The 22,368-nt window shown below is 41.2% G+C and overlaps 1 protein-coding gene across 1 annotated transcript in view; it reads left to right on the forward strand.

Annotated features, from left to right (window-relative positions):
- Positions 1 to 22,368, forward strand: part of DCC (DCC netrin 1 receptor) — a 945,550-nt gene that overhangs the window by 793,047 nt on the left and 130,135 nt on the right. The gene's annotated exons all lie outside the window — the stretch shown is intronic.

Raw genomic sequence — 22,368 nt, forward strand, 5'->3', positions numbered from 1 at the left:
TCATTACATTTATAACTTTGGAAACAATAATCAATAATAGATCTTACAACATTACAATGTTTGATTCTAATCAGCACATACACTCTCTTAATGTGCTTGAAATTATTGCTAATTCATCTTTTGCTTGGCCTTTACAAAACAATGAGATACTCCAATGATTGTGTTGGGAAAAGAGGAAATAAAAATCGTTTGTCACCAGCGAGTTTAGAACAAATAATTAATCTACTAAACTGAGATCATGAATTTATTTGTTCGTCAGATTGGTTGAAATTATTCCCTGTCCTTGATCATATGCTGAAAACTATAATAGCCAGATCAGGAAAGATCAAGTTTTCTTAATCAAGTGGTCATGTCATGTAGTAGACCTTTAACTGATGAACCAATGGAAAGCTCATTGAGCTGAAGATAGACTCAAAAATATAATCAGCATTTTATATTTCTGGGCTGCAACTTTGGTGGCATATCAGCTTGGCTCCTACACTTCAGAGCAAATCTAAATACTAAATAAGCACTTCACCATGTGGAGCCCTATTTTGAAGAGAGCAGGAGCTGGAAATGCTATTCCCTGAGCTGGCCCAAGTGTTTGAATTGAATGGCACTCACAATACTCATATTTTGTATCTGTCAGAAAGGTTTAAGGAGATATTCTTTTATCCCATTATACATTACACACTGTCTCTGATGGTTCATCTTGATGCTGGGCATGGTATGCAGGGAACTGGGTACTTTGGTGATGAAATACAGGTATTCAAGAATTGGGAAAATGGTTCAAAGTTTGAATGAAGTCATGAGAAATAACAAGTTTTCTTTGTTTTTCTTCTATAGCATTTTTCTTTCAAGGAAATTATTTTTCTTTATTATTATTATTGTTATTTAACATGTGTATGTGATGCTCTAGGCATGCTCAAGTGCTTTACAAATATAAGTCTCGTAATGCACCTGTATGTTAGGGTGGGGCACAAAAATTAAATGACTTGCTAGAATTTATACAGATATTTGTTGTAACAGCAGGGAATGGAACACAGAACTTCTTGTCTTCCAGTCATCTTCTTTGATCAGTAGATACACCTTTTTGGAAATAGCATCCAGTAGCACAAGAAACCAGATATGATTCAACTCGGTGGTCACCCTCTTCTCAAGAGAAGTCTCATGCAGATAAAATCTTTCTTCATACATAGGAAAACTTTTTTTGGGGGGGAGGGGTTTACAATAAAGGGCACTGTGAAGAAATTGCTTACTGAGACTTCACCAAGCAGCTTCTGTTTGGCTATTAGGGTATTTGTATTTTTAATTAAATTGGCTTGGCAAAGTCATTTGCAAAGTTAGAAAAAAACCCAGCCGTAATGCAAAAAGGTAACATATATCAAAAATCTCTCCAGAATGTTTTAAATCCTTAAATGTTGGTAGTCCATGACTGATGATGATGACAATATTGTCGCAATTCTCATCTATGGTTAATTCTTAAGTAATTAACCACAAAATATTCTGTGCTAGCTGTTACTGTAGTTTTCCCTTTCTCAGCACCATTATGATAAAAGAGCTATTTTTTTTCTGGACAACCCAGTAACTCATATGAACAACACTGAATCCATTTAATATATTCTATGTCCCTCAAATTTATAATATTCAGAATTTCTCGAAATTGTGCCAGTGAAGGTACTTGCAGGGAGCTACATGTAAGCTTTGCCACCAAAGTCCAAAGACTCAAAGTGTTATGTAGATAAAGGCTGACTTGAAAGTGTTTTGATGGAGATTAAAGTTATTATGCAAAACGGAAAGAGGTCTGAATGGGCCATCAAAGAAGGTGAGTGGAACATAAGGAGAAAAGTGATTACTAATGACTGTATAGGTCTAACAATTAATGATTCAGGTGAAATTAAACACATTTTTCTAGATTCCAAAATGGATTTATATTCTTCCAAATTTAATCATCCTACTTTAAATTGTTTCATAACTTTAATGAGATTGAATTGAAGTGTCTCACCTCCACTGACCTGAAGGTATTAGAAACAGAAATTATATTAACAGAGTTACATAGGTCAATATGTTCTCTGGACTCTGGCAAGGCCCCAGGAGAAGATGGTTATACAACCAAATTCTTTAAAGGTTTTAATGAACACCTTTCACTAGAGATATTCTAACTAGCAACTGAAGAAATGCCTCATAGCAGGGCTTCATGCGGCTTCAATTATTCTAATTTATTGTAGTTCCAGAAATAACTCTACAACTTCTACCAAAATGTGAGGAAACTATTTAGAGCTGAGCAAATATTTAGTTATAAATAACATATTCACTGAATGTAGCCTCCTTTTTTTTTTTTACTTTCTGAACGTTCTCCAGCAGTTCAAGATTTCATCAGTATTCAAATGTATTGGACAAATGCTTTTTTGGATGTTCATACTATGGTTGATCACAGATATTCAAAATGTAAGCAGTGTTAGCTAGTTGTGATTTTCCAGATATATCATATGCATTTGTTCCCTAATTGGTTGAGGGACACAGTTGTGTGAATTTTGGCATGTGTACTTTTTATACTTAATTGCTGTGAATACTCTCATGTACAACTTTGAAAATCATTTTTGGTGAACAACTGTGCTAATTAAATGATTCAACTCGAATGTTCACAAAAAATGAACCCTGAAGGGATGCAACCAAGAGCCCAATGCTTTTAAAAATTAGAACAAATGTCTGCCAAAATTTCTTACGTTATTCACCTAACTCTATTAGAGACCATTACAAGAAAATTACAACAAAATGATTAGACAGAATTCTTTTTCTAATGGAAATATTGTTTTCAAGAAGATATGGATCAAAATAAACTCACTGACAGAAAGGAAAAAAGATAGACATTATATGGACTCATCCCAACTGTTGTAAAATGTTCCACAACCCATACATATTAAGTGCGTATGTATTCTGTTATTATCAATACATAATATGATAATAAAAATCTGATTCCTAAATAAATGGTGAAACTTCAGACTTCCCTCTGTGCTCCAAAGAACAAATTTCTACTACCCCATTCAACAACCCTGGCGTTCACAGACCATCTCCTCTATACTCCACTGTCTTTCATCCCTCCTTCTCCCAGCTTCACTCCTCCTGGGCCCCAAATGATGTCTCCAACTCGTCATTCCGCAAACACAGCACCTGTTGCATTCCCACTCTGCTGGTACATCACCTCTCACCCACTCACTGCCCAGTTCTGACTTCTGCTCCCATCCTTCATCTCCTGACAGTTCCACAAACGCTCATGCTGTCCTCCAGACATTCTCAAGGGCGTGACTCCTATTGAATTAGTAATACTGACAAAGGGTGATCGCAAGCAGAACATTAGACATAATTTTGCAGTGTAATATGGTAGTTGCAATTACAGGTTATTTTCAGCTCCATCTACATAGATGTACATCACTGGAGAGGGAAAGGGACCTTGATAATCATTTTCTGTGGCCATGTTTCTGCCTGATGCTGAGAAGTCGAGGGTACTTACCTTATTGTAAGGTGGGATCCTATTCAGCTCTGGACCTGGAATACCACGTTCAGTTCTGGGCACCTTGTTACCAAAGAGATACTGACAAATTGGAGAAAGACAACAAAAATGATCATGTAGCCCAGATGTGTTGAAGGATTTACAAGAGTGAAGGAGATAATTACGTATTTTAGTGAAGCAGTAAATAAGTGGGCAACATGATACCAGTAACAGTCTACAGGTATCTTAAATGTTGAAACCTTGTGGACAGGGTGATCAGATTGCAAGAGTGAAATATCAGGACTCATTGGGTGAGCAGGAGGGAGGGGTGTTTGTGTGGGGGGAGACAGACAGACAGACACAGGTTGCACAGCCCGACCGGAGCCAGAGGCACACTGGTCCGCCTGGCCCTGTGCTACCAGCCCCCTTCCTGTTGGGGGTGGGCCCATGCTGCACCACACAGCTCCCCTGCCAAGCGCCCCCTGGACCCACTATGCCCAGAGCCCCCCTACAACCCTTCCACCACAAATGCACAGTGCTGTGCCACACACCCTGCCCAGCACCCCCCTGCCCACAGCCCCACCACAGCTGCCCTGCACCCCACACAGAACCCCCCACTCACTAGTTTCCCAATACACAGTTTTCCCCTTCCTCCCTCCCAGTGCCCTTCCCCACAGCCCCACCACCACAACTACACAATGCCCCACACAGACCCGCACTGCCCAGTGCCCTGACACACATAGATCTCCCCCACTGCCCACCACCCCCCAATAGGCCCCCCACTGTCTAGCACCCCAAAACACACAAACCTCCTCCACTGCCCAGCTCCCTCCACACCCTCACAGCCCAGCACCCCACACACACCTCCCAGACACTCACTCCATCATACCCTGCCCCTTTCCCTGGCCGCACTCACCAGCCCTGCTGGGAGGTCTCTGGCTCCTAGGGTGAGAGTGGCGAGGGGAGTCTCCAGACTCTCCATGTGCTGCGTCCGCCACAAGCGCAAACTCCGTGGCTCCCATCGGGAAAAGCGCCAATGGGAGCTGCCAGAGCCACGGAGCGGGGCTTGCAGGCACTGGCAGCATGCAGAGCCCCCCAACCCTAAGAGCCAGAGGGACCTGCCAGGGGGTGAGGTGGGGAGTCCCGGCTGTGCTCACTTGGGGTGGCTCCCGTCCCGGGAAGCATCCGGTAGGCTGGTCCCTCTGGCTCCTATGGTCGCAGGTTGGGTCGGGTTGGGTGGGGGTGGGTGGGGGCTCTCTGCCCACTTCCATTTCCTACAAGCCCCGCCCCTGCAGCACGCAGCACTCCTGCCAGCGGGCGGGCGGGCGCTGGGAGCTGCCCCAGGAAGCGGTGAGCGACAGCGCCACAGCTGCTGTATGGATGGTCCCCGATATCGGGACAAAGGGTGTCCCGACCAATTTAAGGTCAGGACGCGGGACAAGTCCCCTAAAATCGGGACTGTCCCGATAATATCGGGACATCTGGTCACCCTACTTGTGGAGGAAAAGGAATTATTTTGCATAATGAAAGGAAGTTACCGCATAACTGTGGGTAATAAAATATAATTCAGAAAGGGGAAAATAGGTGAATATCAGGAAAAAGCTTCCTGACTATGAGAACTATTAGAGATGTCTCCCAGTGGAAGTATTGGAAAGCCCTATCTCTTGGCACATTTCAAACTATCCTGTACTGTCTTGTGTGCAACAGAGAATGATCCTGCACTAGAGGATTCTGCATATGGAGATGGTGACCTAGTAATCATTTTCTGTAAGTCCAGGACCTAGTAAAGCATCAAAATGGCTGTCTGTTCAGCACCCATATTTACACATTCAAATCGGACAGAGAATCTTCATGACCAAGTGTATATTTGTATGTATGTATATGAGCTTAATTTAAGGGCCGTTTCTCATAATTTGGCCCAAGGTCCCAAATTATGAATATCAGCACTTAAATGATACTTTTAAAGGGGTCATTTATTTATAACATATTTCATCTGTCACTCTCTTTTTATTTCTTTAGGCCAGATCCTATTATTTATTTTGACTCTTTTGTACCATTCTGGTGATGCAAATAAGCTGGAAGACCAGGGATCATCCCAACAGAGGATTTCTCCTGTTAGGTGTGTAGGAGCCCCCAGCTAGTATAGGCCATTGCCAGCCACTGTGGATTAGAGCAGCCCAAAAGCTGCTCTAATCTATGATGGGACCACTGTAAATCCAGCCCCAGAATAGAGGAGCTTCAACCATCTCCTTTCAGGCCTCCCATTTCAGCTGAACCCAGTGGACAACAGGTACAAGTGAGAATCTAGGCCTTTGTTTAAGGGCTCAAACTTAATACTTATCTGACCTCCCTGTGATTGAAATGCACTGTAGTGTGTGTTTGGTTTGTTTATGCTCTGGGTGTTGTTTTGAAATATGCTAAATATTGAATTAAGTATAATTTGGATTCCAGAGCAATAGGTTAGTTCATTAATGAGCAATCAGATTTGCCTGACATGATTTACCTTGCACAAATCCATGCTGACTCACGTCTGTGGTAAATGCTTTGAAACTTGGATACCTAAAGCTAGCAACCTAAATCCATGGTTGGAGATAATTTAATTAATAGAAATAACATTATAAACTCACTTTTGAGGGCCTCAGGGAAATGGCTTTTATGAGCTTCTTAAATGAAGAAAAATGCATTGCCTTCATGAACTGGGACAGCAGGGACATCTTAGGGGAGAATGGCAGACAGCTTGGAAATGGGAGTGAGAGAAGGATTCTGACTGGAGCAGGAAGACATGTGTGGCCTGATTTCAGAGGGGTTGAGCATCAGCAATTCCAATTAAAATCCATAGGAATTGTAGGTGCTCAGCCAGTCTGAAAATCAAGCCAATAGGATCCACTACAGAGACAACGTAGAGGCGTAAGTGAAACATTGGAGCGTTGATGCAAATGGGCATGAGTATCAATTGGTAGATGAGTGGGGTTGTAGCAGAAAAAGTAACCAACAAATTAATGTACTGTTGGAAGGTGCTTAGATACTGTGGTAATGAGGATAACATAAGAATCTGAGTAGAGCAGAGTGGAATAGATTAGGATAAAATAACAAGGTATAAGATAAAGCAGGGCTACCGAAGAGTAGAAGAAATGGTGTGTGGAATGCATTAATATTCTTGTACAAGTGAAGCTGTCAAAGATGCTACAGAAATGTAGTTTATCACATGACTTTGCAATTTTGCTACCACTTCTGTGCACACCATACATGTGTGCATAAATACAAGTATATGTGTGCATACATAAACCTCTTTCCAAGAACATACAGTATCTATGTGTTTGGCATTCTACCATACACAACAAGAAAGAGTTCTTGCCCCAAAGATCTTTCAGTCAAAAGATAGACACGAACAAAGGGATGCACATGAAAATATAAACATGAGAATAACTTACTGTTGTTTTTTTACCTATAAACCTGTGGGCATGTTATAATTTGCTATTATTAAGCTAGGCACTGCATATTCACCTAGTACATGTGAATTATTGTCATGAGGCGCTTACATCTGTAAAATAGGAATAACGACACTTCCTTTTTCCATCCTTTGGCTTATGTTTCAAGATGTGGGCGTACCATGGATTTATATAGAGGCAATATGATCTTATTATCTATGCCCTTTTTAATTATTCTCAGCATTCAGTTTGTTTTTTTGACTGCCGCTGCACATTGAGTGGATGTTTTCAAAGAACTATCCACAATGACTCCAAGATCTCTTTCTTGAGTGGTAACAGCTAATTTAGACCCCATAATTTTATATGTATAGTTGGGATTATATTTTCCAGCATGCATTAATTTGCATTTGTCAACATTGAATTTCATCTGCCATTTTGTTGCTCAGTCACCCAGTTTTGTGAGATTCTTGTGTAGCTCTTTGCATTCTGCCTGGGACTTAACTATCTTGAGTAGTTTTGTATCATCTGTAAATTTTGCCACTTCACTGTTTACCCCTTTTTTCAAATCATTTATGAATATGTTGAATAGGATTGGACCCATTACATGTTACAACTTTGGCTCATATCCCCTAACTACAACATACCAACCTTCCCTCCCAGTTGTTTGGACCCAGAAGTACCACTTCCCCAGTTCCCCACTTCCTTACTTCTTGCCCCAGGAACCTCTCTCTGCTCTAAATCCAAACATGAAGTTAGACTTCAGAGTGACAGACAGTGGCAATCATTATATAGATATGTACAGGGTGTACAAATATGTGGTAACATAATATTTGTAATGCATGGTTGAGCCAAGTTTGTTATTAGATTTGTCATGCACCTTTGAGTGCCTCACCTACACTCTGCTCACTAATTCTGACATGTTAAATTTTTAGGTAGCTCCATCACCTGCTATTTAAAAAAAATAAAAAGGAACCAGCCTGTCAGAATTTATTCCTGAGCATTTTTCACCTCTAGTGTGAAGTTTACACCAATTAGCCTGGTCCAAGATGCAGAATGGGCAATATATTCAGTAGTGCACTAGCTAAAGGTCCAATATCTTGTAACCCTAAATCTAGTGACGGTCAGGTAGGGGAGTGGCAAACAGCAAGTACCTGAGCTGAACGTTATCAGAAATGTAAGCAAAAGAAATTGATGTAGACGCTGCAAGGATGGATTTTAAGTGGCAGGCTACAACTTTATTAAATTTAAACACAGGGGAGAGGATCACCCACCCTGACACCTAGCACACATTTTAAGTGTTGGGATTACAGGGCTTCTACCATTTAACCCATAATTCGGGATAGACTCTGCTCAGCCTACCCCTAGGACTCAGCTTGTTCTTCTGAGTTCTACCACCCACTCACTCCATGACAGGGCAGAGGATACTAAAAGGCGGGGGACCTCAGCCCTCAAAGGCCACAAGACCATCCCTATCCCATGAGCACAAGGCCCATCAATAAAATCGCAGGTTGTTTACTTCTGGCCACAAGTTGCAATGAACTAACATCCTTACCGAGTACTATCAATAATTAAATCCTCTTCCTATTTAACGTAATAGGATGTGTCTCCAGGATGCTGTGAGAAGGGCATAAAAATTCTCCAGGCCTCTGCCAGTCTGGTCCTTCTGGGAATCAAAAATTCCTTCCTGACTCCAAAACCAGTGATTGGGCAGATCCACAACATCTGCAGATCACAGCTTTGAACTAGCAGTTCAGGACAGAGAGGGTGGGGCTGCTGGAACAGAGCAAAAAGTTGCTCCATATGGCCCCGGTTAGGGTTTAAAAAGGGAGGGTGAAGAATCAATCAGCTTCCTTCTTCCCCAAGCTAGCCAATAAATAGCTAGAAACTTTTAAAGCGGGGGGATCCTGCATCTCCTCAGTAAGTGTTCTCCTTCTCTTTCTGTTCACGATGCAGATAGATGCCAATTTCAACAGGAGTTAGGTGCCTACATGCGTTTCAAAATCCCACTAGGTTTCTATCAGCAGCCTGAATACTTTTATAAATCTGGCCCTAAATCCACCAGCTGGAAGCAATAGAAAACTCATCAACCTCTTAAGAAGGATAAAGGAGTTTGAGGCGCAAGTGGTGTTCTCGTCCATCCTCCCTGTGCAGGGACAAGGCCTGGGTAGAGACCGTTGAATTGTGGAAGTCAACGAATGGCTATGCAGGTGGTGTTGGAGAGAAGGCTTTGGATTCTTCGACAATAGGATGATGTTCCAAGAAGGAGGAGTGCTAGGCAGAGACAGGCTCCACCTAACGAAGAGAGGGAAGAACATCTTCTCAAGCAGGCTGGCTAACCTAGTGAGGAGGGCTTTAAACTAGGTTCACCGGGGGAAAGAGACCAAAGCCCTGAGGTAAGTGGAGAAATGGGATACCGGGAGGAACCACGAACAGGAGAGTGCAAGTGGGAGGACTCCTGTATTAGACTGAGAAAGCGGGACAATCAGTGAGTTATCTAACGTGCCTATACACAAATGCAAGAAGCCTGGGAAACAAGCAGGGAGAACTGGCAGTCCTGGCACAGTCAAGGAACTATGATGTCATTGGAATAACAGAGACTTGGTGGGATAACTCACATGACTGGAGTACAGTCACGGATGGATATAAACTGTTCAAGAAGGACAGGTAGGGCAGAAAAGGTGGGGGAGTTGCATTGTATGTAAGAGAGGAGTATGACTGCTCAGAGCTCCAGTGTGAAACTCATGGGAGACTTTAATCACCCTGATATCTGCTGGGAGAGCAATACAGCGGTGCACAGACAATCCAGGAAGTTTTTGGAAAGTGCAGGGGACAATTTCCTGGTGCAAGTGCTGGAGGAACCAACTAGGGGCAGAGCTCTTCTAGACTTGCTGTTCACAAACCGGGAAGAATTAGTAGGGGAAGCAAAAGTGGATGGAGGCAGTGACCATGAGATGGTCAAGTTCAGGATCCTGACACAAGGAAGAAAGGAGAGCAGCAGAATATGGACCCTGGACTTCAGAAAAGCAGACTTTGACTCCCTCAGGGAACTGATGGGCAGGATCCCCTGGGAGAATAACATGAGGGGGAAAGGAGTCCAGCCGGAGAGCTGGCTGTATTTTAAAGAATCCTTATTGAGGTTGCAGGAAAAAAACATCCCGATGTGTAGAAAGAACAGTAAATATGTCAGGCGACCAGCTTGGTGTAACAGTGAAATCCTTGCTGATCTTAAACGCAAAAAAGAAGCTTACAAGAAGTGGAAGATTGGACAAATGACCAGGGAGGAGTATAAAAATATTGCTCAGGCATGCAGGAGTGAAATCAGGAAGGCCAAATCACACTTGGAGTTGCAGCTAGCAAGAGATGTTAAGAGTAACAAGAAGGGTTTCTTCAGGTATGTTAGCAACAAGAAGAAAGTCAAGGAAAGTGTGGGCCCCTTACTGAATGAGGGAGGCAACGTAGTAACAGAGGATGCGGAAAAAGCTAATGTACTCAATGATTTTTTTGCCTCTGTTGTCATGAACAAGGTCAGCTCCCAGACTGCTACACTGGGCAACACAGTATGGGGAGAAGGTGACCAGCCCTCTGTGGAGAAAGAAGTGGTTTGGGACTATTTAGAAAAACTAGACGAGCACAAGTCCATGGGGCTGGATGCGCTGCATCCGAGGGTGCTAAAGGAGTTGGCGGATGTGATGGCAGAGCCACTGGCCATTATCTTTGAAAACTCATGGCGATCGGGGGAGGTCCCGGATGACTGGAAAAAGGCCCATCTTTAAAAAAGGGAAGAAGGAGGATCCGGGGAACTACAGGCCAGTCAGCCTCACCTCAGTCCCTGGAAAAATCATGGAGCAGGTCCTCAAGGAATCAATTCTGAAGCACTTAGAGGAGAGGAAAGTGATCAGGAACAGTCAGCATGGATTCACCAAGGGCAAGTCATGCCTGACGAACCTAATTGCCTTCTATGAGGAGATAACTGGGTCTGTAGATGAGGGGAAAGCAGTGGATGTGTTATTCCTTGACTTTAGCAAAGCTTTTGATATTGTCTCCCACGGTATTCTTGCCAGCAAGTTAAAGAAGTATGGATTGGATGAATGGACTATAAGGTGGATAGAATGCTGGCTAGATATGAGTCAACAGTTTGCTCTTGTTGCCAAGAAGGCTAACGGCATTCTAGGCTGTATAAGTAGGGGTATTGCCAGCAGATCGAGAGATGTGATCATTCCCCTCTATTCGACATTGGTGAGGCCTCATCTGGCGTACTGTGTCCAGTTTTGGGCCCACACTACAAGAAGGATGTGGAAAAATTGGAAAGAGTCCAGCGGAGGGCAACAAAAATGATTAAGGGTCTGGAGCACATGACTTATGAGGAGAGGCTGAGGGAACTGGGATTGTTTAGTCTGCAGAAGAGAAGAATGAGGGGGGATTTGATAGCTGCTTTCAACTACCTGAAAGGGGGTTCCAAAGAGGATGGATCTAGACTGTACCTGATGACAGAACAAAGAGTAATGGTCTCAAGTTGCAGTTGGGGAGGTTTAGGTTGGATATTAGGAAAAACTTTTTCACGAGGAGGGTGATGAAGCACTGGAATGGGTTACCTAAGGAGGTGGTGGAATCTCCTTCCTTAAAGGTTTTTAAGGTTAGGCTTGACAAGGCCATGGCTGGGATGATTTAGTTGGGATTTGGTCCTGCTTTGAGCAGAGGGTTGGACTAGATGACCTCCTGAGGTCCCTTCCAACCCTGATATTCTATGATTCTATGGGCTATCCATTAGATGGAGCCAAAGACCCACAATCTCCTGGAATAGGTTATTTTAGCAGGTCCAATAAGTACATTACTTTATTTCTCTCAATGACTGGCAATATCACACCAAAATAAGTGGTTCCTTCATAACATGCGATCTCCCAAACAAAACATCATACCTTAAATTCTTCTTTTTCTCTCATCTTAATCTGTATACCTGCACCTCATCTCAGGTTTTCATGGACTTTTACGATTCCAGAAGCCTTCTTAATTACCTAATCAGCCTTCAACTGCTGCAGCTCCAGAAGTTGCCCAAGTAGTACAGCTTGAATATTGAATAAATTACTTCAAAAGCATGAAGGCCAGGACTCATTTTGTCTTAATAACTGTTTGGGGCTCTCTTTCTTGTAGTGATTATTTTGAATATGATTGGATGGTACTAACACCTGAAAGTCAGAATAAATTAAACAGAGTAATTAATCTCATGAGAAAGTGGTCATACTTCCTGGGAGATACTCTTCTTGGGCATGTCAGAATATAAAAATCTGGAATGACTTCAGCTTTGTCAGTGAAGAATTTGTTACGTTTTCTTTTGCGGTATTTGAAAGATATTTGTGTCAGTCTCATAAATTTCAGGTGTAATCATCCACTGCTCTCATGCAACCTCTTCTGTGTCAAAGGAATCAGTGGTTGACTGATTCCCAAATGAATAATTCTAACAAGAAGGCCCATTTGCAATGTGCTCTCTTTTTCCCCCCTTATGATTATAAATAGCAAGGTTATTGCCTGATTAATGGATGTTTTAACAAATGCTCAATACTGGAACTTTCACACATGCCCATTCTAATCTTTTACGCATAAGTTATAATGATTTCTGTTCTGATCCAACTCAAAAGGCATTAAACCTTGTAATGAGATGACTGGGTTCACATCCATGGAGCTTTGTGTTAAAACTTACTCATGAAATCAAAAGTTGAAAAGAACAGGTAAGAAGCATACTAGAGTTTACTAAATGTGCAACTATTAACAAAAACTTTGAGTAAGTGAAAAATGAATAAGTCAGGCACTGGAACAACTGATTCGCTATGATAATCTGAATGAAACATTTTCTGATCTTTAAAGCTTCATTTCTTTGTTAATAACATGTGTGAGAGAGCAAAAAAACAATATTAAACAATACTTTGGTGAACATATGAAAAGGCAGGCAATGTGTGTCAAAGGATAGGGTACTAGATTGGGAGCCAGGTGATATGGGTTCTAGTCTCAGTTCTGCAACTGACCTGCTGTGTGACTTTTGGGCCTCAGTTTCCCTGATAATGATGTTTCCTTTTCTTTGTAAAATACCCTGAGATCTATGTGTGAGGAGTACTATATAAAACTACCTGTTACTATTTAACTGTTGAAAAAACCCTTACTAGTCAAATATCAGATGAACATAGTATTGAATTTCAGTAAATTAAAGGAAGGGGAATTTCATTGTTTAAAGTACACCTTTCTCTTTTTACCTGTTTATGAACAGAAGAAGAAAACATAATTTAGGAACCAAAATCTCAAAGGCTGTTAAGAACCTAAATCACTTTTGAAAATGAGACTTAGGTGCTGCAACTCTGAGTGCAGCAATGGCTAAATACCTTTTAAAAATATGGACCTTTATGTCTAAACATATTAATCTGACCTAAGAAAGAAATCAAATTGATCTCCTTGAATGTGATGGCAATGTAGGAGTTCATCTACAAACACATGAAAGGGTTTCTTTGCGAAACAGGAGTACACATCTTGAAATATTCTTCTTTTAATATAGACCTTTAATGCTTTTTCACACCCCTGGAACTGAATCTCCTAAAACACAGCCATCGTACATAATCCAGATAAGGACTTCTTAAAGTATTTGTTTTTTCTGATTTAACTCCTCATATAAGGACTTCTATTTTTGACTTCATTCTTCCCTATAAAATACCTTGTACATTGTTGGCACTATCTACAGGTAAATTCTGATTTTAAAATTTTCTCAAGGCTATTTGAACACTTCATAAAAGTGAGAGTTTCAGTTATGTGGAGCTCCTAAACTTTGCAGGGTCAAAACTAAGCTCCTGTTTTGCTTTTAGGAGGATAGATGGAAGAGGGACTCTATTGCTGTGGAGTACAGCAGCTATATGGAAGTTTTTGGTTCACTTAAGTCCTATAGAACTTAACGGTACTGTGGGACTGAAGCTGCCCATATATAGAAATAATGAACTCCACAGTGTAAGCCTAGGGGATGTAACCAACCTTTTGTTAACCAATAGTTTGGAAAATAAGGGTTAAACTATAAATAATAAGCATCAGTACTACAAATAAAGCTCACACAGAGAAACGTATTAACCGCACTTACACACTGTAGTTCTATACTCTTCATATACCACTTCTGAAGGAATTCTGCACCAAAAAAAATAAAAAATTCGGCACACGATATTTTAAAATTCTGCAGAATTCTGGGCATATTTTATTTGTCAAAATAACCCAATATAATCATGCCAGTTTCAATTAATTTGATAATTTATTTCAAAATACCTGTCAAGAATATGTCTATAACAATACAGACAATGAAAAAGATTCAGGAAATGTTCTCAACCCCCCCCCACCCCCGACAAATAGATTCCTTACTAGGCATATTAATACAAAACTTGAGTAATTAATTTAAACTACAATACAGAAACACATTTTCTGCACTCCTCAGAAGCAGTGCAAAGGCTTGGGGGAGTCAGGGGTAATGGAGGAGCTGAGGGAAAGGGAAGTAATTGCTGGGAAGGAGACTGAGAGTGAAGCTGGAGGCTTTTTGAGTGTGGGTGGCAGAAATATGGAACTTTTTGGGGGGAGAGATAGTTAGGGAGTTGGGGAGCCTCCCCCATGCAGACCCTGGATGACCCCTAGCCTCTCTCATTCAGTCAGGCACCTCTGCCCCACTCCTATGTGTCCATGTACCCTTCCTTACCCTGCCTCCATGTGTCCCTGAACTCCTGTCCTTATGCACCCCCATCGCCATCTGGCCCTGCACCCTACTCCTATTCAGCCTCTGAACCAGTCTGTCCCCCTCCACTGAACCCCAGTCTGTGATCTCCCAGCAGCCTCATGTGCCCCACTCTGTCTGTTCCCCCCCCCCCCCATATGTGCCTCTTCTTCTGGCCCTGCAGACAGGATGCTTTGAGGAATGCAGCCTCTACTCTCTCCCTATCAGCTGTTCCAGTTGGTGAGCAGCTGTCCTCTGTTCTGGCACCACAGCAGCCCCTGGTGGGTGAAACGCAGAACTCTAGTGCCTCTCTGGCAGAATGTATTTTTTGCAGAGGAAATAAAGTCTGCTGGGGGACATGAATTCTGCGCATGTGCCGTGGTGCAGAATTTCCCCAGAGGTAATATACCCTGTTAAGACTACCAACTAGTGGTTATATATAACCAGAGCTTCACTCCTTAAATGAATATTAAATGGAATTAGTTCTCTTACAGTGCTTGCAACCCAAATGTTGCAGCCTTGCAATAATTGTGAGGAGCAGGAAGATGAAATTGACTAGAAAAACCAAAATGAAACTTACTAGATAGTTTTTGTTTCCTACACTGAATGAAGTAGAGAGAGCAGCAAAAGTATAAAAATGGTGAAAAGTTCATTAGAATTATTTCAGATTTCTTCACATTAATCATCTCTCATATGTGATGAGAACAGTACAAGAACATTTTGGGATGTGTTAAATTTGATTTAGTGTCTTTTCAATGTGTTGCAACACTACATTATATTTTACATTGTATTAATTTTGGCTGAAATCTGCTTCTCACCAGTAGAACTTGAGTAGTCAGGTTCCGAGAAGGATAAATGCAGATAAGTTGGTGAGGTAAAATCCACTTTTTAACCAGCCTAAGGTTCATGGTAGCAAGAGCAGTTGTACCCATGCCAACCTGCTCACAGAGCGTGTTGAAGCCACTGGTTCAAAGTAAACCTGGAGCCCATAGCATTCTCCCCATCACATGCCTCAGTGCTGGCTTATGTGAAGCTAGTTCAGAGACCCTTTCTGAGGCACATGGGATGCCTAACTATCTCTGCAGCATCATACCTCCTACAGCTACCATGCACCCTTATGGTAGTGCACTATAGTTCTGAGTCTATCAAACATTAAACATTGGAGATTGCTTCATTGCTCACAGAATGAGAGCAAAGAGAATATCGACAAATACAAACAAGGAGAAACACAGATGAAGCACTTGAGATCTGAAGTTATATTTTAATGAACGTAGCATATGGAACATCAAGGACTTCATTGAATTCACCTTCCTTTTAACTATAGATTAGATTAAATTTGACCCTCATACATAAATGAAGCAAATAATTATTTGGGTTTGCTGCAAAGAGAGAGAGAGAGAGAGAGAGAGAGAGAGAGAGAGAGAGAGCTCTTCATTTTGTTTAATCTCTGCAGATGACAGTTGTGGATTCCAACAAAGACATGAAAGGAAACAAAAGTGCTTTTTTTATTATAGGTTTAGGATTTTCTCTTCCCTTTACATGTTTTTAAAACAAAATGGAACAGTAGAAATCAAACAAAAACATGTTATATTTTATGCAGCTCCCCTGCCTCCCTCAAAGATCAAATTAAAGCACAGCACCAACAAGAAAAAGCATTTCAAAACTCCAGGGACTGTTCATTCTATTTCCTTCCTTTGAGAAATGACTGCAAAATGATTCATCGCGCCAAACGTTACACAGACTGATTTTCCTTCCTTCTCCCTGTATTGTGGCTACAGATTCTGGTTTCAGTGCAGAGACCTAGTAGCATCTACACTAGGGCTTAGGTGGGCTTAACTACATCTCTCAGGGGTGAGACTTTTTCACACCCCTGGGTGATGTAGCTAGGTCATCCTGTTTTAGGTATAGACCAGACCTCGCTCTGGGGCAGAGGGTCAACACAAGATCTATGTGCTGCTTTAGTCCCGGTCTTGAGTGGTGTAGAGGCTTTGTCCTGGTCCTCAGGCAGGGTGAATTTCAGCCAACCTGTGTAACGAGGCTTGGGGCTGGATATTTCACAGAAGAGGAATCTTCCCACACCAGATCCTGGCATAACAGCAGAGCCTCTCTACTGCCACAGTCTCAGGGCAGGAGTGGGCTTTGGAAATCTGGTACTCTTGCTCCATGGCGTGGGCAAGAGACAATGAATCCTCAAACAGTTGCAGATCCATTAGTTCTGCCTTGCTCCCTGCCTGCCCAAATATCAGTTCACAGAAAGCACCTCTCAAGCTGCTATCACTCTTGTTGTTGTGATTATGATTACAATAGTGTCTTTACAGAAATAGTGGCTCAATAGAAATCAGGGCCCCATTGTGCTGGGCACTGTTCACACACACAGTAATGGATATGCCCCACTTTGAAGAATTTGCAATCTAAATGGACAAGAAAGACAAAGGTGGGAGAAAGCAAGCATTATTACTTTTTTTTCTGAATGGATGGGCAGACTCTAGACCAAAGATGGACACTGCAGCACACACAGGCTTTCCCTCAAACCCATATTTTTCACATGAACTCCCAGAGTTTGCCCCTCTCCCCCATGCACCGCAATACTGCAGAAGTTGCTGTGTCTGCCTCCTCATTCATGGAGTGCAAGGTTTGAATCCTAGTGAGAGTGAAAGAAGAGAAAGACAATGAAAGTTGAGCAGGACAACAAGAGAGCAGGGCAATGCTCCAATGTAGCCTAGTGGCTGGTGTTCTGGATAGAAACTCAGAAGACCTGCGTTCTATTCCTGCCTTTGCTATTAGGCTGCTAGGTGACCTTGAGAAAGTCACTCATCTCTCTTTGCCTTCATTTCCCCATCTGTAAAATGGAAAGAATGACATTTACCTCCTTTGTAAAGCACTTTGATATCTATTGCTGAAAAGATTTATATAAGAGCTAGATTTTAGTAGTAGTATTCCTTGCTACAGCACGGAATGCCCAAGAATAAACCCCTTAGGCCCAGTTTACTGCATAAATGATACAAATATCACAAAGGAATAATTTGTTACATATATTTACTCATCCATATTGGCAAAATGACAGTTATTACCAAATGGTAATAATCCAGTGACAGTGAATTTTCTCAAAGATTTGTTATCTCTGCAAAGGCACAGATTCAGTGGTGTGCCCTGCCTTAGACAGGCTTACATCTGCCTCACCTTGCCTCAGCAGACCGATGCAGAGCAGAATAACACCATGAAACAGATCCTAAGTATATACATTTATATTTCCCTTAATGGAAGTACCATTTCTGTGAAGCCAAACAGCCTTTTCCTGTTCCAAAAGTCTTAATATTACTTTCTGTGCAGGTACCTAAAGAAATCCTGCACAAAACCGAGTTTACACTACTCACACAGTGAATGCATTTTATTAGGAAGCCAGAATGTCTTGTAGATGATGGTTATTCATTTTTAATTCATTTGTCCATATGTCTTTTGCTTTAGTTTCTGCTACACTATTTAACTTTTACTGATTTCAGATGTGTTTGTAACATAAATTCCAAACACATATGCCATTTATTTTTTTTTAACTTGGTTTAGCTTTATAACTTATACAGTACGCACTGAGCTTGTAATGCACTGTGGGAGTTGTAAAGGTTCATGTCTCCACAGGGGAGGAGACCTATTTCTAAGCATGTTCAAGTTACAGTCATTCTTTGAAAGCCTGTACGCTTTGTTATGATGCACATAGGACATGACTCAAGAGAAATCAGTGAGCAGGTATAATGCATGATGAGATGACATCTTAAAAGCTACTGTATAGATGGGATTTACTCTTGATGGGATCTCCTGAACCGCATTAAAATAATGCAGATGATTGTTTAACAGAGAAGAGAGAATTTATAATGAGAATCAAACTCCCTAATTTTTTAGAAACAAAATATTTCTAGAGGCAGTACATGTATCTATATATACACACAATTATCTCCAATACATTGTGGCACAATTAACAGTCAATCACAATGAAACATTTAAATGTCATGAAACTCACCAGTTGAAAGTAGTGTTACTACCTCAGTGCCTTAAAATTGTTTGTTGCCTGAAGAGACACATTGACCTTATGGATATGTATACATCTAATTCTTGTAATGATTCATTGACTGCCTTTGGAAGTCAGGGAAGCAGAGTGCTGAAGGAGTCATTCAAATGAAACGTTACTGTACAGGTCACAGAAGAGGCCAAATCCTGTGGTACTAACTCCAGTCGAATTTCCAGGAAAGTTAGTAGGAGGCCTGCCTGAGTAAAGACTGCAGAATTTGCTCCTATAACTCTCCCCATTACATTTTTAGTGGGTTAGGTTAATAACTGACATTGGATGAAAAATGGAGGGCAAGATTGTGCCTTTCTGCAACACAGGTGAGCCAGGACCTCTCTCCACCCCCCTGCATCCCTGGGCAGCAGCAGCATGGTAACACTGCAATCCTTGGGCACCATTATAAATTAAATTTAAACACTATTTTTTTAAATATAAACAAGAGTTTATATATTATGTTGTTATTATTTGTATTACCACAGTGTCTGGATGATCCAACTGAGACCAGTGCCTACCACAACTGGGCCCTGTACAAACATATAGTGAGAGCCATAAAGAGCTGAGCAGCAAAGAGGCTAAATAGATAGGAGACAAAGGTAGCAGAATGATTAATACCATTTTACAAACAGGGAACTAAGGCATGGAAAGATGAAGTCTCTCAGGAAGTCTGTGATAGAGCCAGGATAGGAGCCCAGGTGTCCTGAATCCCAGTCCAATGTTTTAATCATAAGAGCAGTCTTTATTTTCTACAGCAGGTTTGAAAGTTCAGCCCATCATATTTTGATAGGCCAAAACATTCAAATTTAGGTGCCTAATTCAGGAGCCTGAGTTTATATTTAGGAACCTAAACAAAAGCCACCTGATTTATTTAGGAGGTTCACATGCTCATATCTTCAGTATCTCAAAAATCAGGCCATTTACTTAGGTGTCTAAGTATTTAGCTGGTTGAATTTGGGCACCAAGTTTAAACCTTTTGGGCTAGGAAAATATTATTGGCTGAATTTTCACATCTGCAGCCGAACTTCAACCTTCACTATTTATAGATGCTCCCATTGCTTACAGTTGTGTGCACAAACCCTTGGTTTTTCATTTATACAAATAGGAGAGCTAGATCCATATTTTATAGACATACAGAAGAAATGTTTGAAGTGCGCTATATAAGGCTAGTTTAAATTTCATTGTACTAACGTGTTTTTTAAATACAGTAATTTCCTCCCTGCTATAATGCAACGTACAATTTAACAGAAAGATGAAAAACAAATGCAAGTTCTAGTATATTACAGAATGGCCAATATATTGGTAGTTCTTTTAATTTACTGAAAAAGTGTTCAAAAGGCATGTATTTCCATTACATTCTTAATAACAATTATCACTTACGTGTTCCTTGCCAACCATGCAAACATTCCAAATCACCTGGCCTACTTTATCCACTGATATTAAAGTGTTGATCTTATCCATCACTGAAATGCAACCCTTTCTGAAAGGTAGCTTTTATACAATGCATAGCAGAAGTTAAAGGCAGCAAGTAAAAATTCTTTTATCTACCTGTAACTACAGGGGAAGTTTTGGTAAGAAGAAATTAACTTCTTTAAACATTACCATGACACGTTGTTAATGCTATGCTAATACAGTATTTTATAAAGAGAACAGCTAATATGATTAAAGACTGCTAATAGGATTAAAAGATTGTTTCTAAATAGGATATAATTTTCTTATACTGGGTTCAGGTCTACTTTTCAGTCTTGTTCACAGGGGAAAGGATAAGATTGTCCAAGATGGAGAGTTTATCAATCTTGCTGTTTCTTTGTAATCTCACTGCACCTAATGGCAATGAAAATATGCTGAATCTGGGCTTCATTGTGACATTAAGGCACATAGAATCATAGATATGTAGGGCTCGAAGGGATCTTGAGAGGTCGTCTACTACCGCCCCCTGTACTGAGACAGGATCAAGTATGCCTGGACAATCCCTGACAGGTGTGTGTCCAACCTGTTCTTAAAAACCTCCAATGACAGGGATTTCATAACCTCCCTTGAAAGCCTATTCCAGTGCTTAACTCTCCTTATTGTTACAAAGTTTTGCCTAGTATCTTACCTAATTCTCCATAGCTGCAGAATAAGCTGATTACTTCTTGTCTTACGTTCAGTAGACATGGAGAAGAATTGATCACAGTATGCTTTACATCCCTTAACATATTTGAAGTCTATTATTTGGTCCTCCCTCTTTTCTCAAGACTAAAATACCCAGATTTTTTAACCTTTTCTCACAGATTAGGTTGTCTAAACGTTTTATCATTTTTTGTGGCTTTCCTCTTGTCTCTCTCCAATTTGTCTGCATTTTTTCTAAGGTGTGATGCCCAGACCTGGACAGAGTACCCCAACTGAGGCCTCACCAGTGCAGAATAGAGTGGGACAGTTATCTCCCGAATCCTACATACGACACTCTTGATAATATATGCAAGAATTATATTACCCTTTTTCACAACTGTATCACACTGTTGACTCATTTTCAATTTGTGATCCACTATAATCTCAAGATCCTTTTCAGCTGTCCCACTGTCTCGCCGGTTATTCCCCATTTTCTATTTGTGCATTTGATATTTCCCTCCTAAGTGTAGTACTTTCAGTTGTCTTTCTTGAATTTCATTTAATTGATATGAGACCAATTCTCCAATTTGTCAAGTTCAACATGTTTGTGTTGGTGGTGGTGCACACCCACACTGCCTCAGAGGGAACTCCAAGAAAGCAGAATCCCTCCCTGGGCTTTCCAGCCTTCAGGAGAATCACATCTACTACAATATTCCTACAGGTAGTGCAGTGAATTCCCTTGGCATGCTTGATCAGCTCTGCATGGCCTTCACCATATCAATCTCAAAGAGCAGATGTATTGTGCATAGGGTAACTTACTATATCTTAGCAGTATTCTCCGGGGCCAGATCTGAGTGCTTCCCATTATGAAGAAATTCCTCCTTATTTTACAGAGAGCATTCTTCAGATACACACACAGTTGTCTCACAGAGCAAAATCTTGAAGTAGGCAGTGACTCAGACGTCTTTGCTCAAATTACAATGGTGTAGCTTACTGAGTTGCTGCAGGTGCTGGGAAACCTTTGTTCCAAACCTGGGCTCTGAACATCTCTTAATGCCTCAGATGTCCATGGCTTTTGTCAATCTGGTTTTCAACCTGCATTTGGCACTTGTTGTATTGCTTAATGATCTCTTTCTGGCAATATGTAATGCTGATGTCAGTAGATTTGTCAACATATGTTGATACTATTGGTCGTTGCATGTTATTGATTCACAGACCCAAATAGGAGCAGATTGGACTGCTTTTTGGTGACTTTTTCATTTCTCTCTGAAATAATTTTAGGTGATTGGTTTTCTGCCCTAAGGGCTCATTCATGTAGGATTCCACCTTATCACCCCCCCCGTTCAATATATATATGGGGTTGTTAGTAGGGCTGAGGCCTGGGTTGAAGTGTTTTTAGTGTGCTGACAACACTCAGCTCACTCTCAATTTCATGGGACCCAAATGGTGCAGATAAGGTTCAATCCAGAGAAGACAGAAGTGATGTTGGCAGGCTGAGATAGGTAACTGGAAGATATGGAAAACAGAATGGGCCAGATTCTCAGGTTATGTCCCCTTTGTGCCACTTGAATGAGTCAAAAGAGCCGTAATTCTGCTGTGACTGTCC

Source organism: Chrysemys picta, chromosome 6 (assembly GCF_011386835.1).
Source record: "Chrysemys picta bellii isolate R12L10 chromosome 6, ASM1138683v2, whole genome shotgun sequence".
In the NCBI taxonomy this organism is placed as follows: Eukaryota; Metazoa; Chordata; order Testudines; family Emydidae; genus Chrysemys; species Chrysemys picta.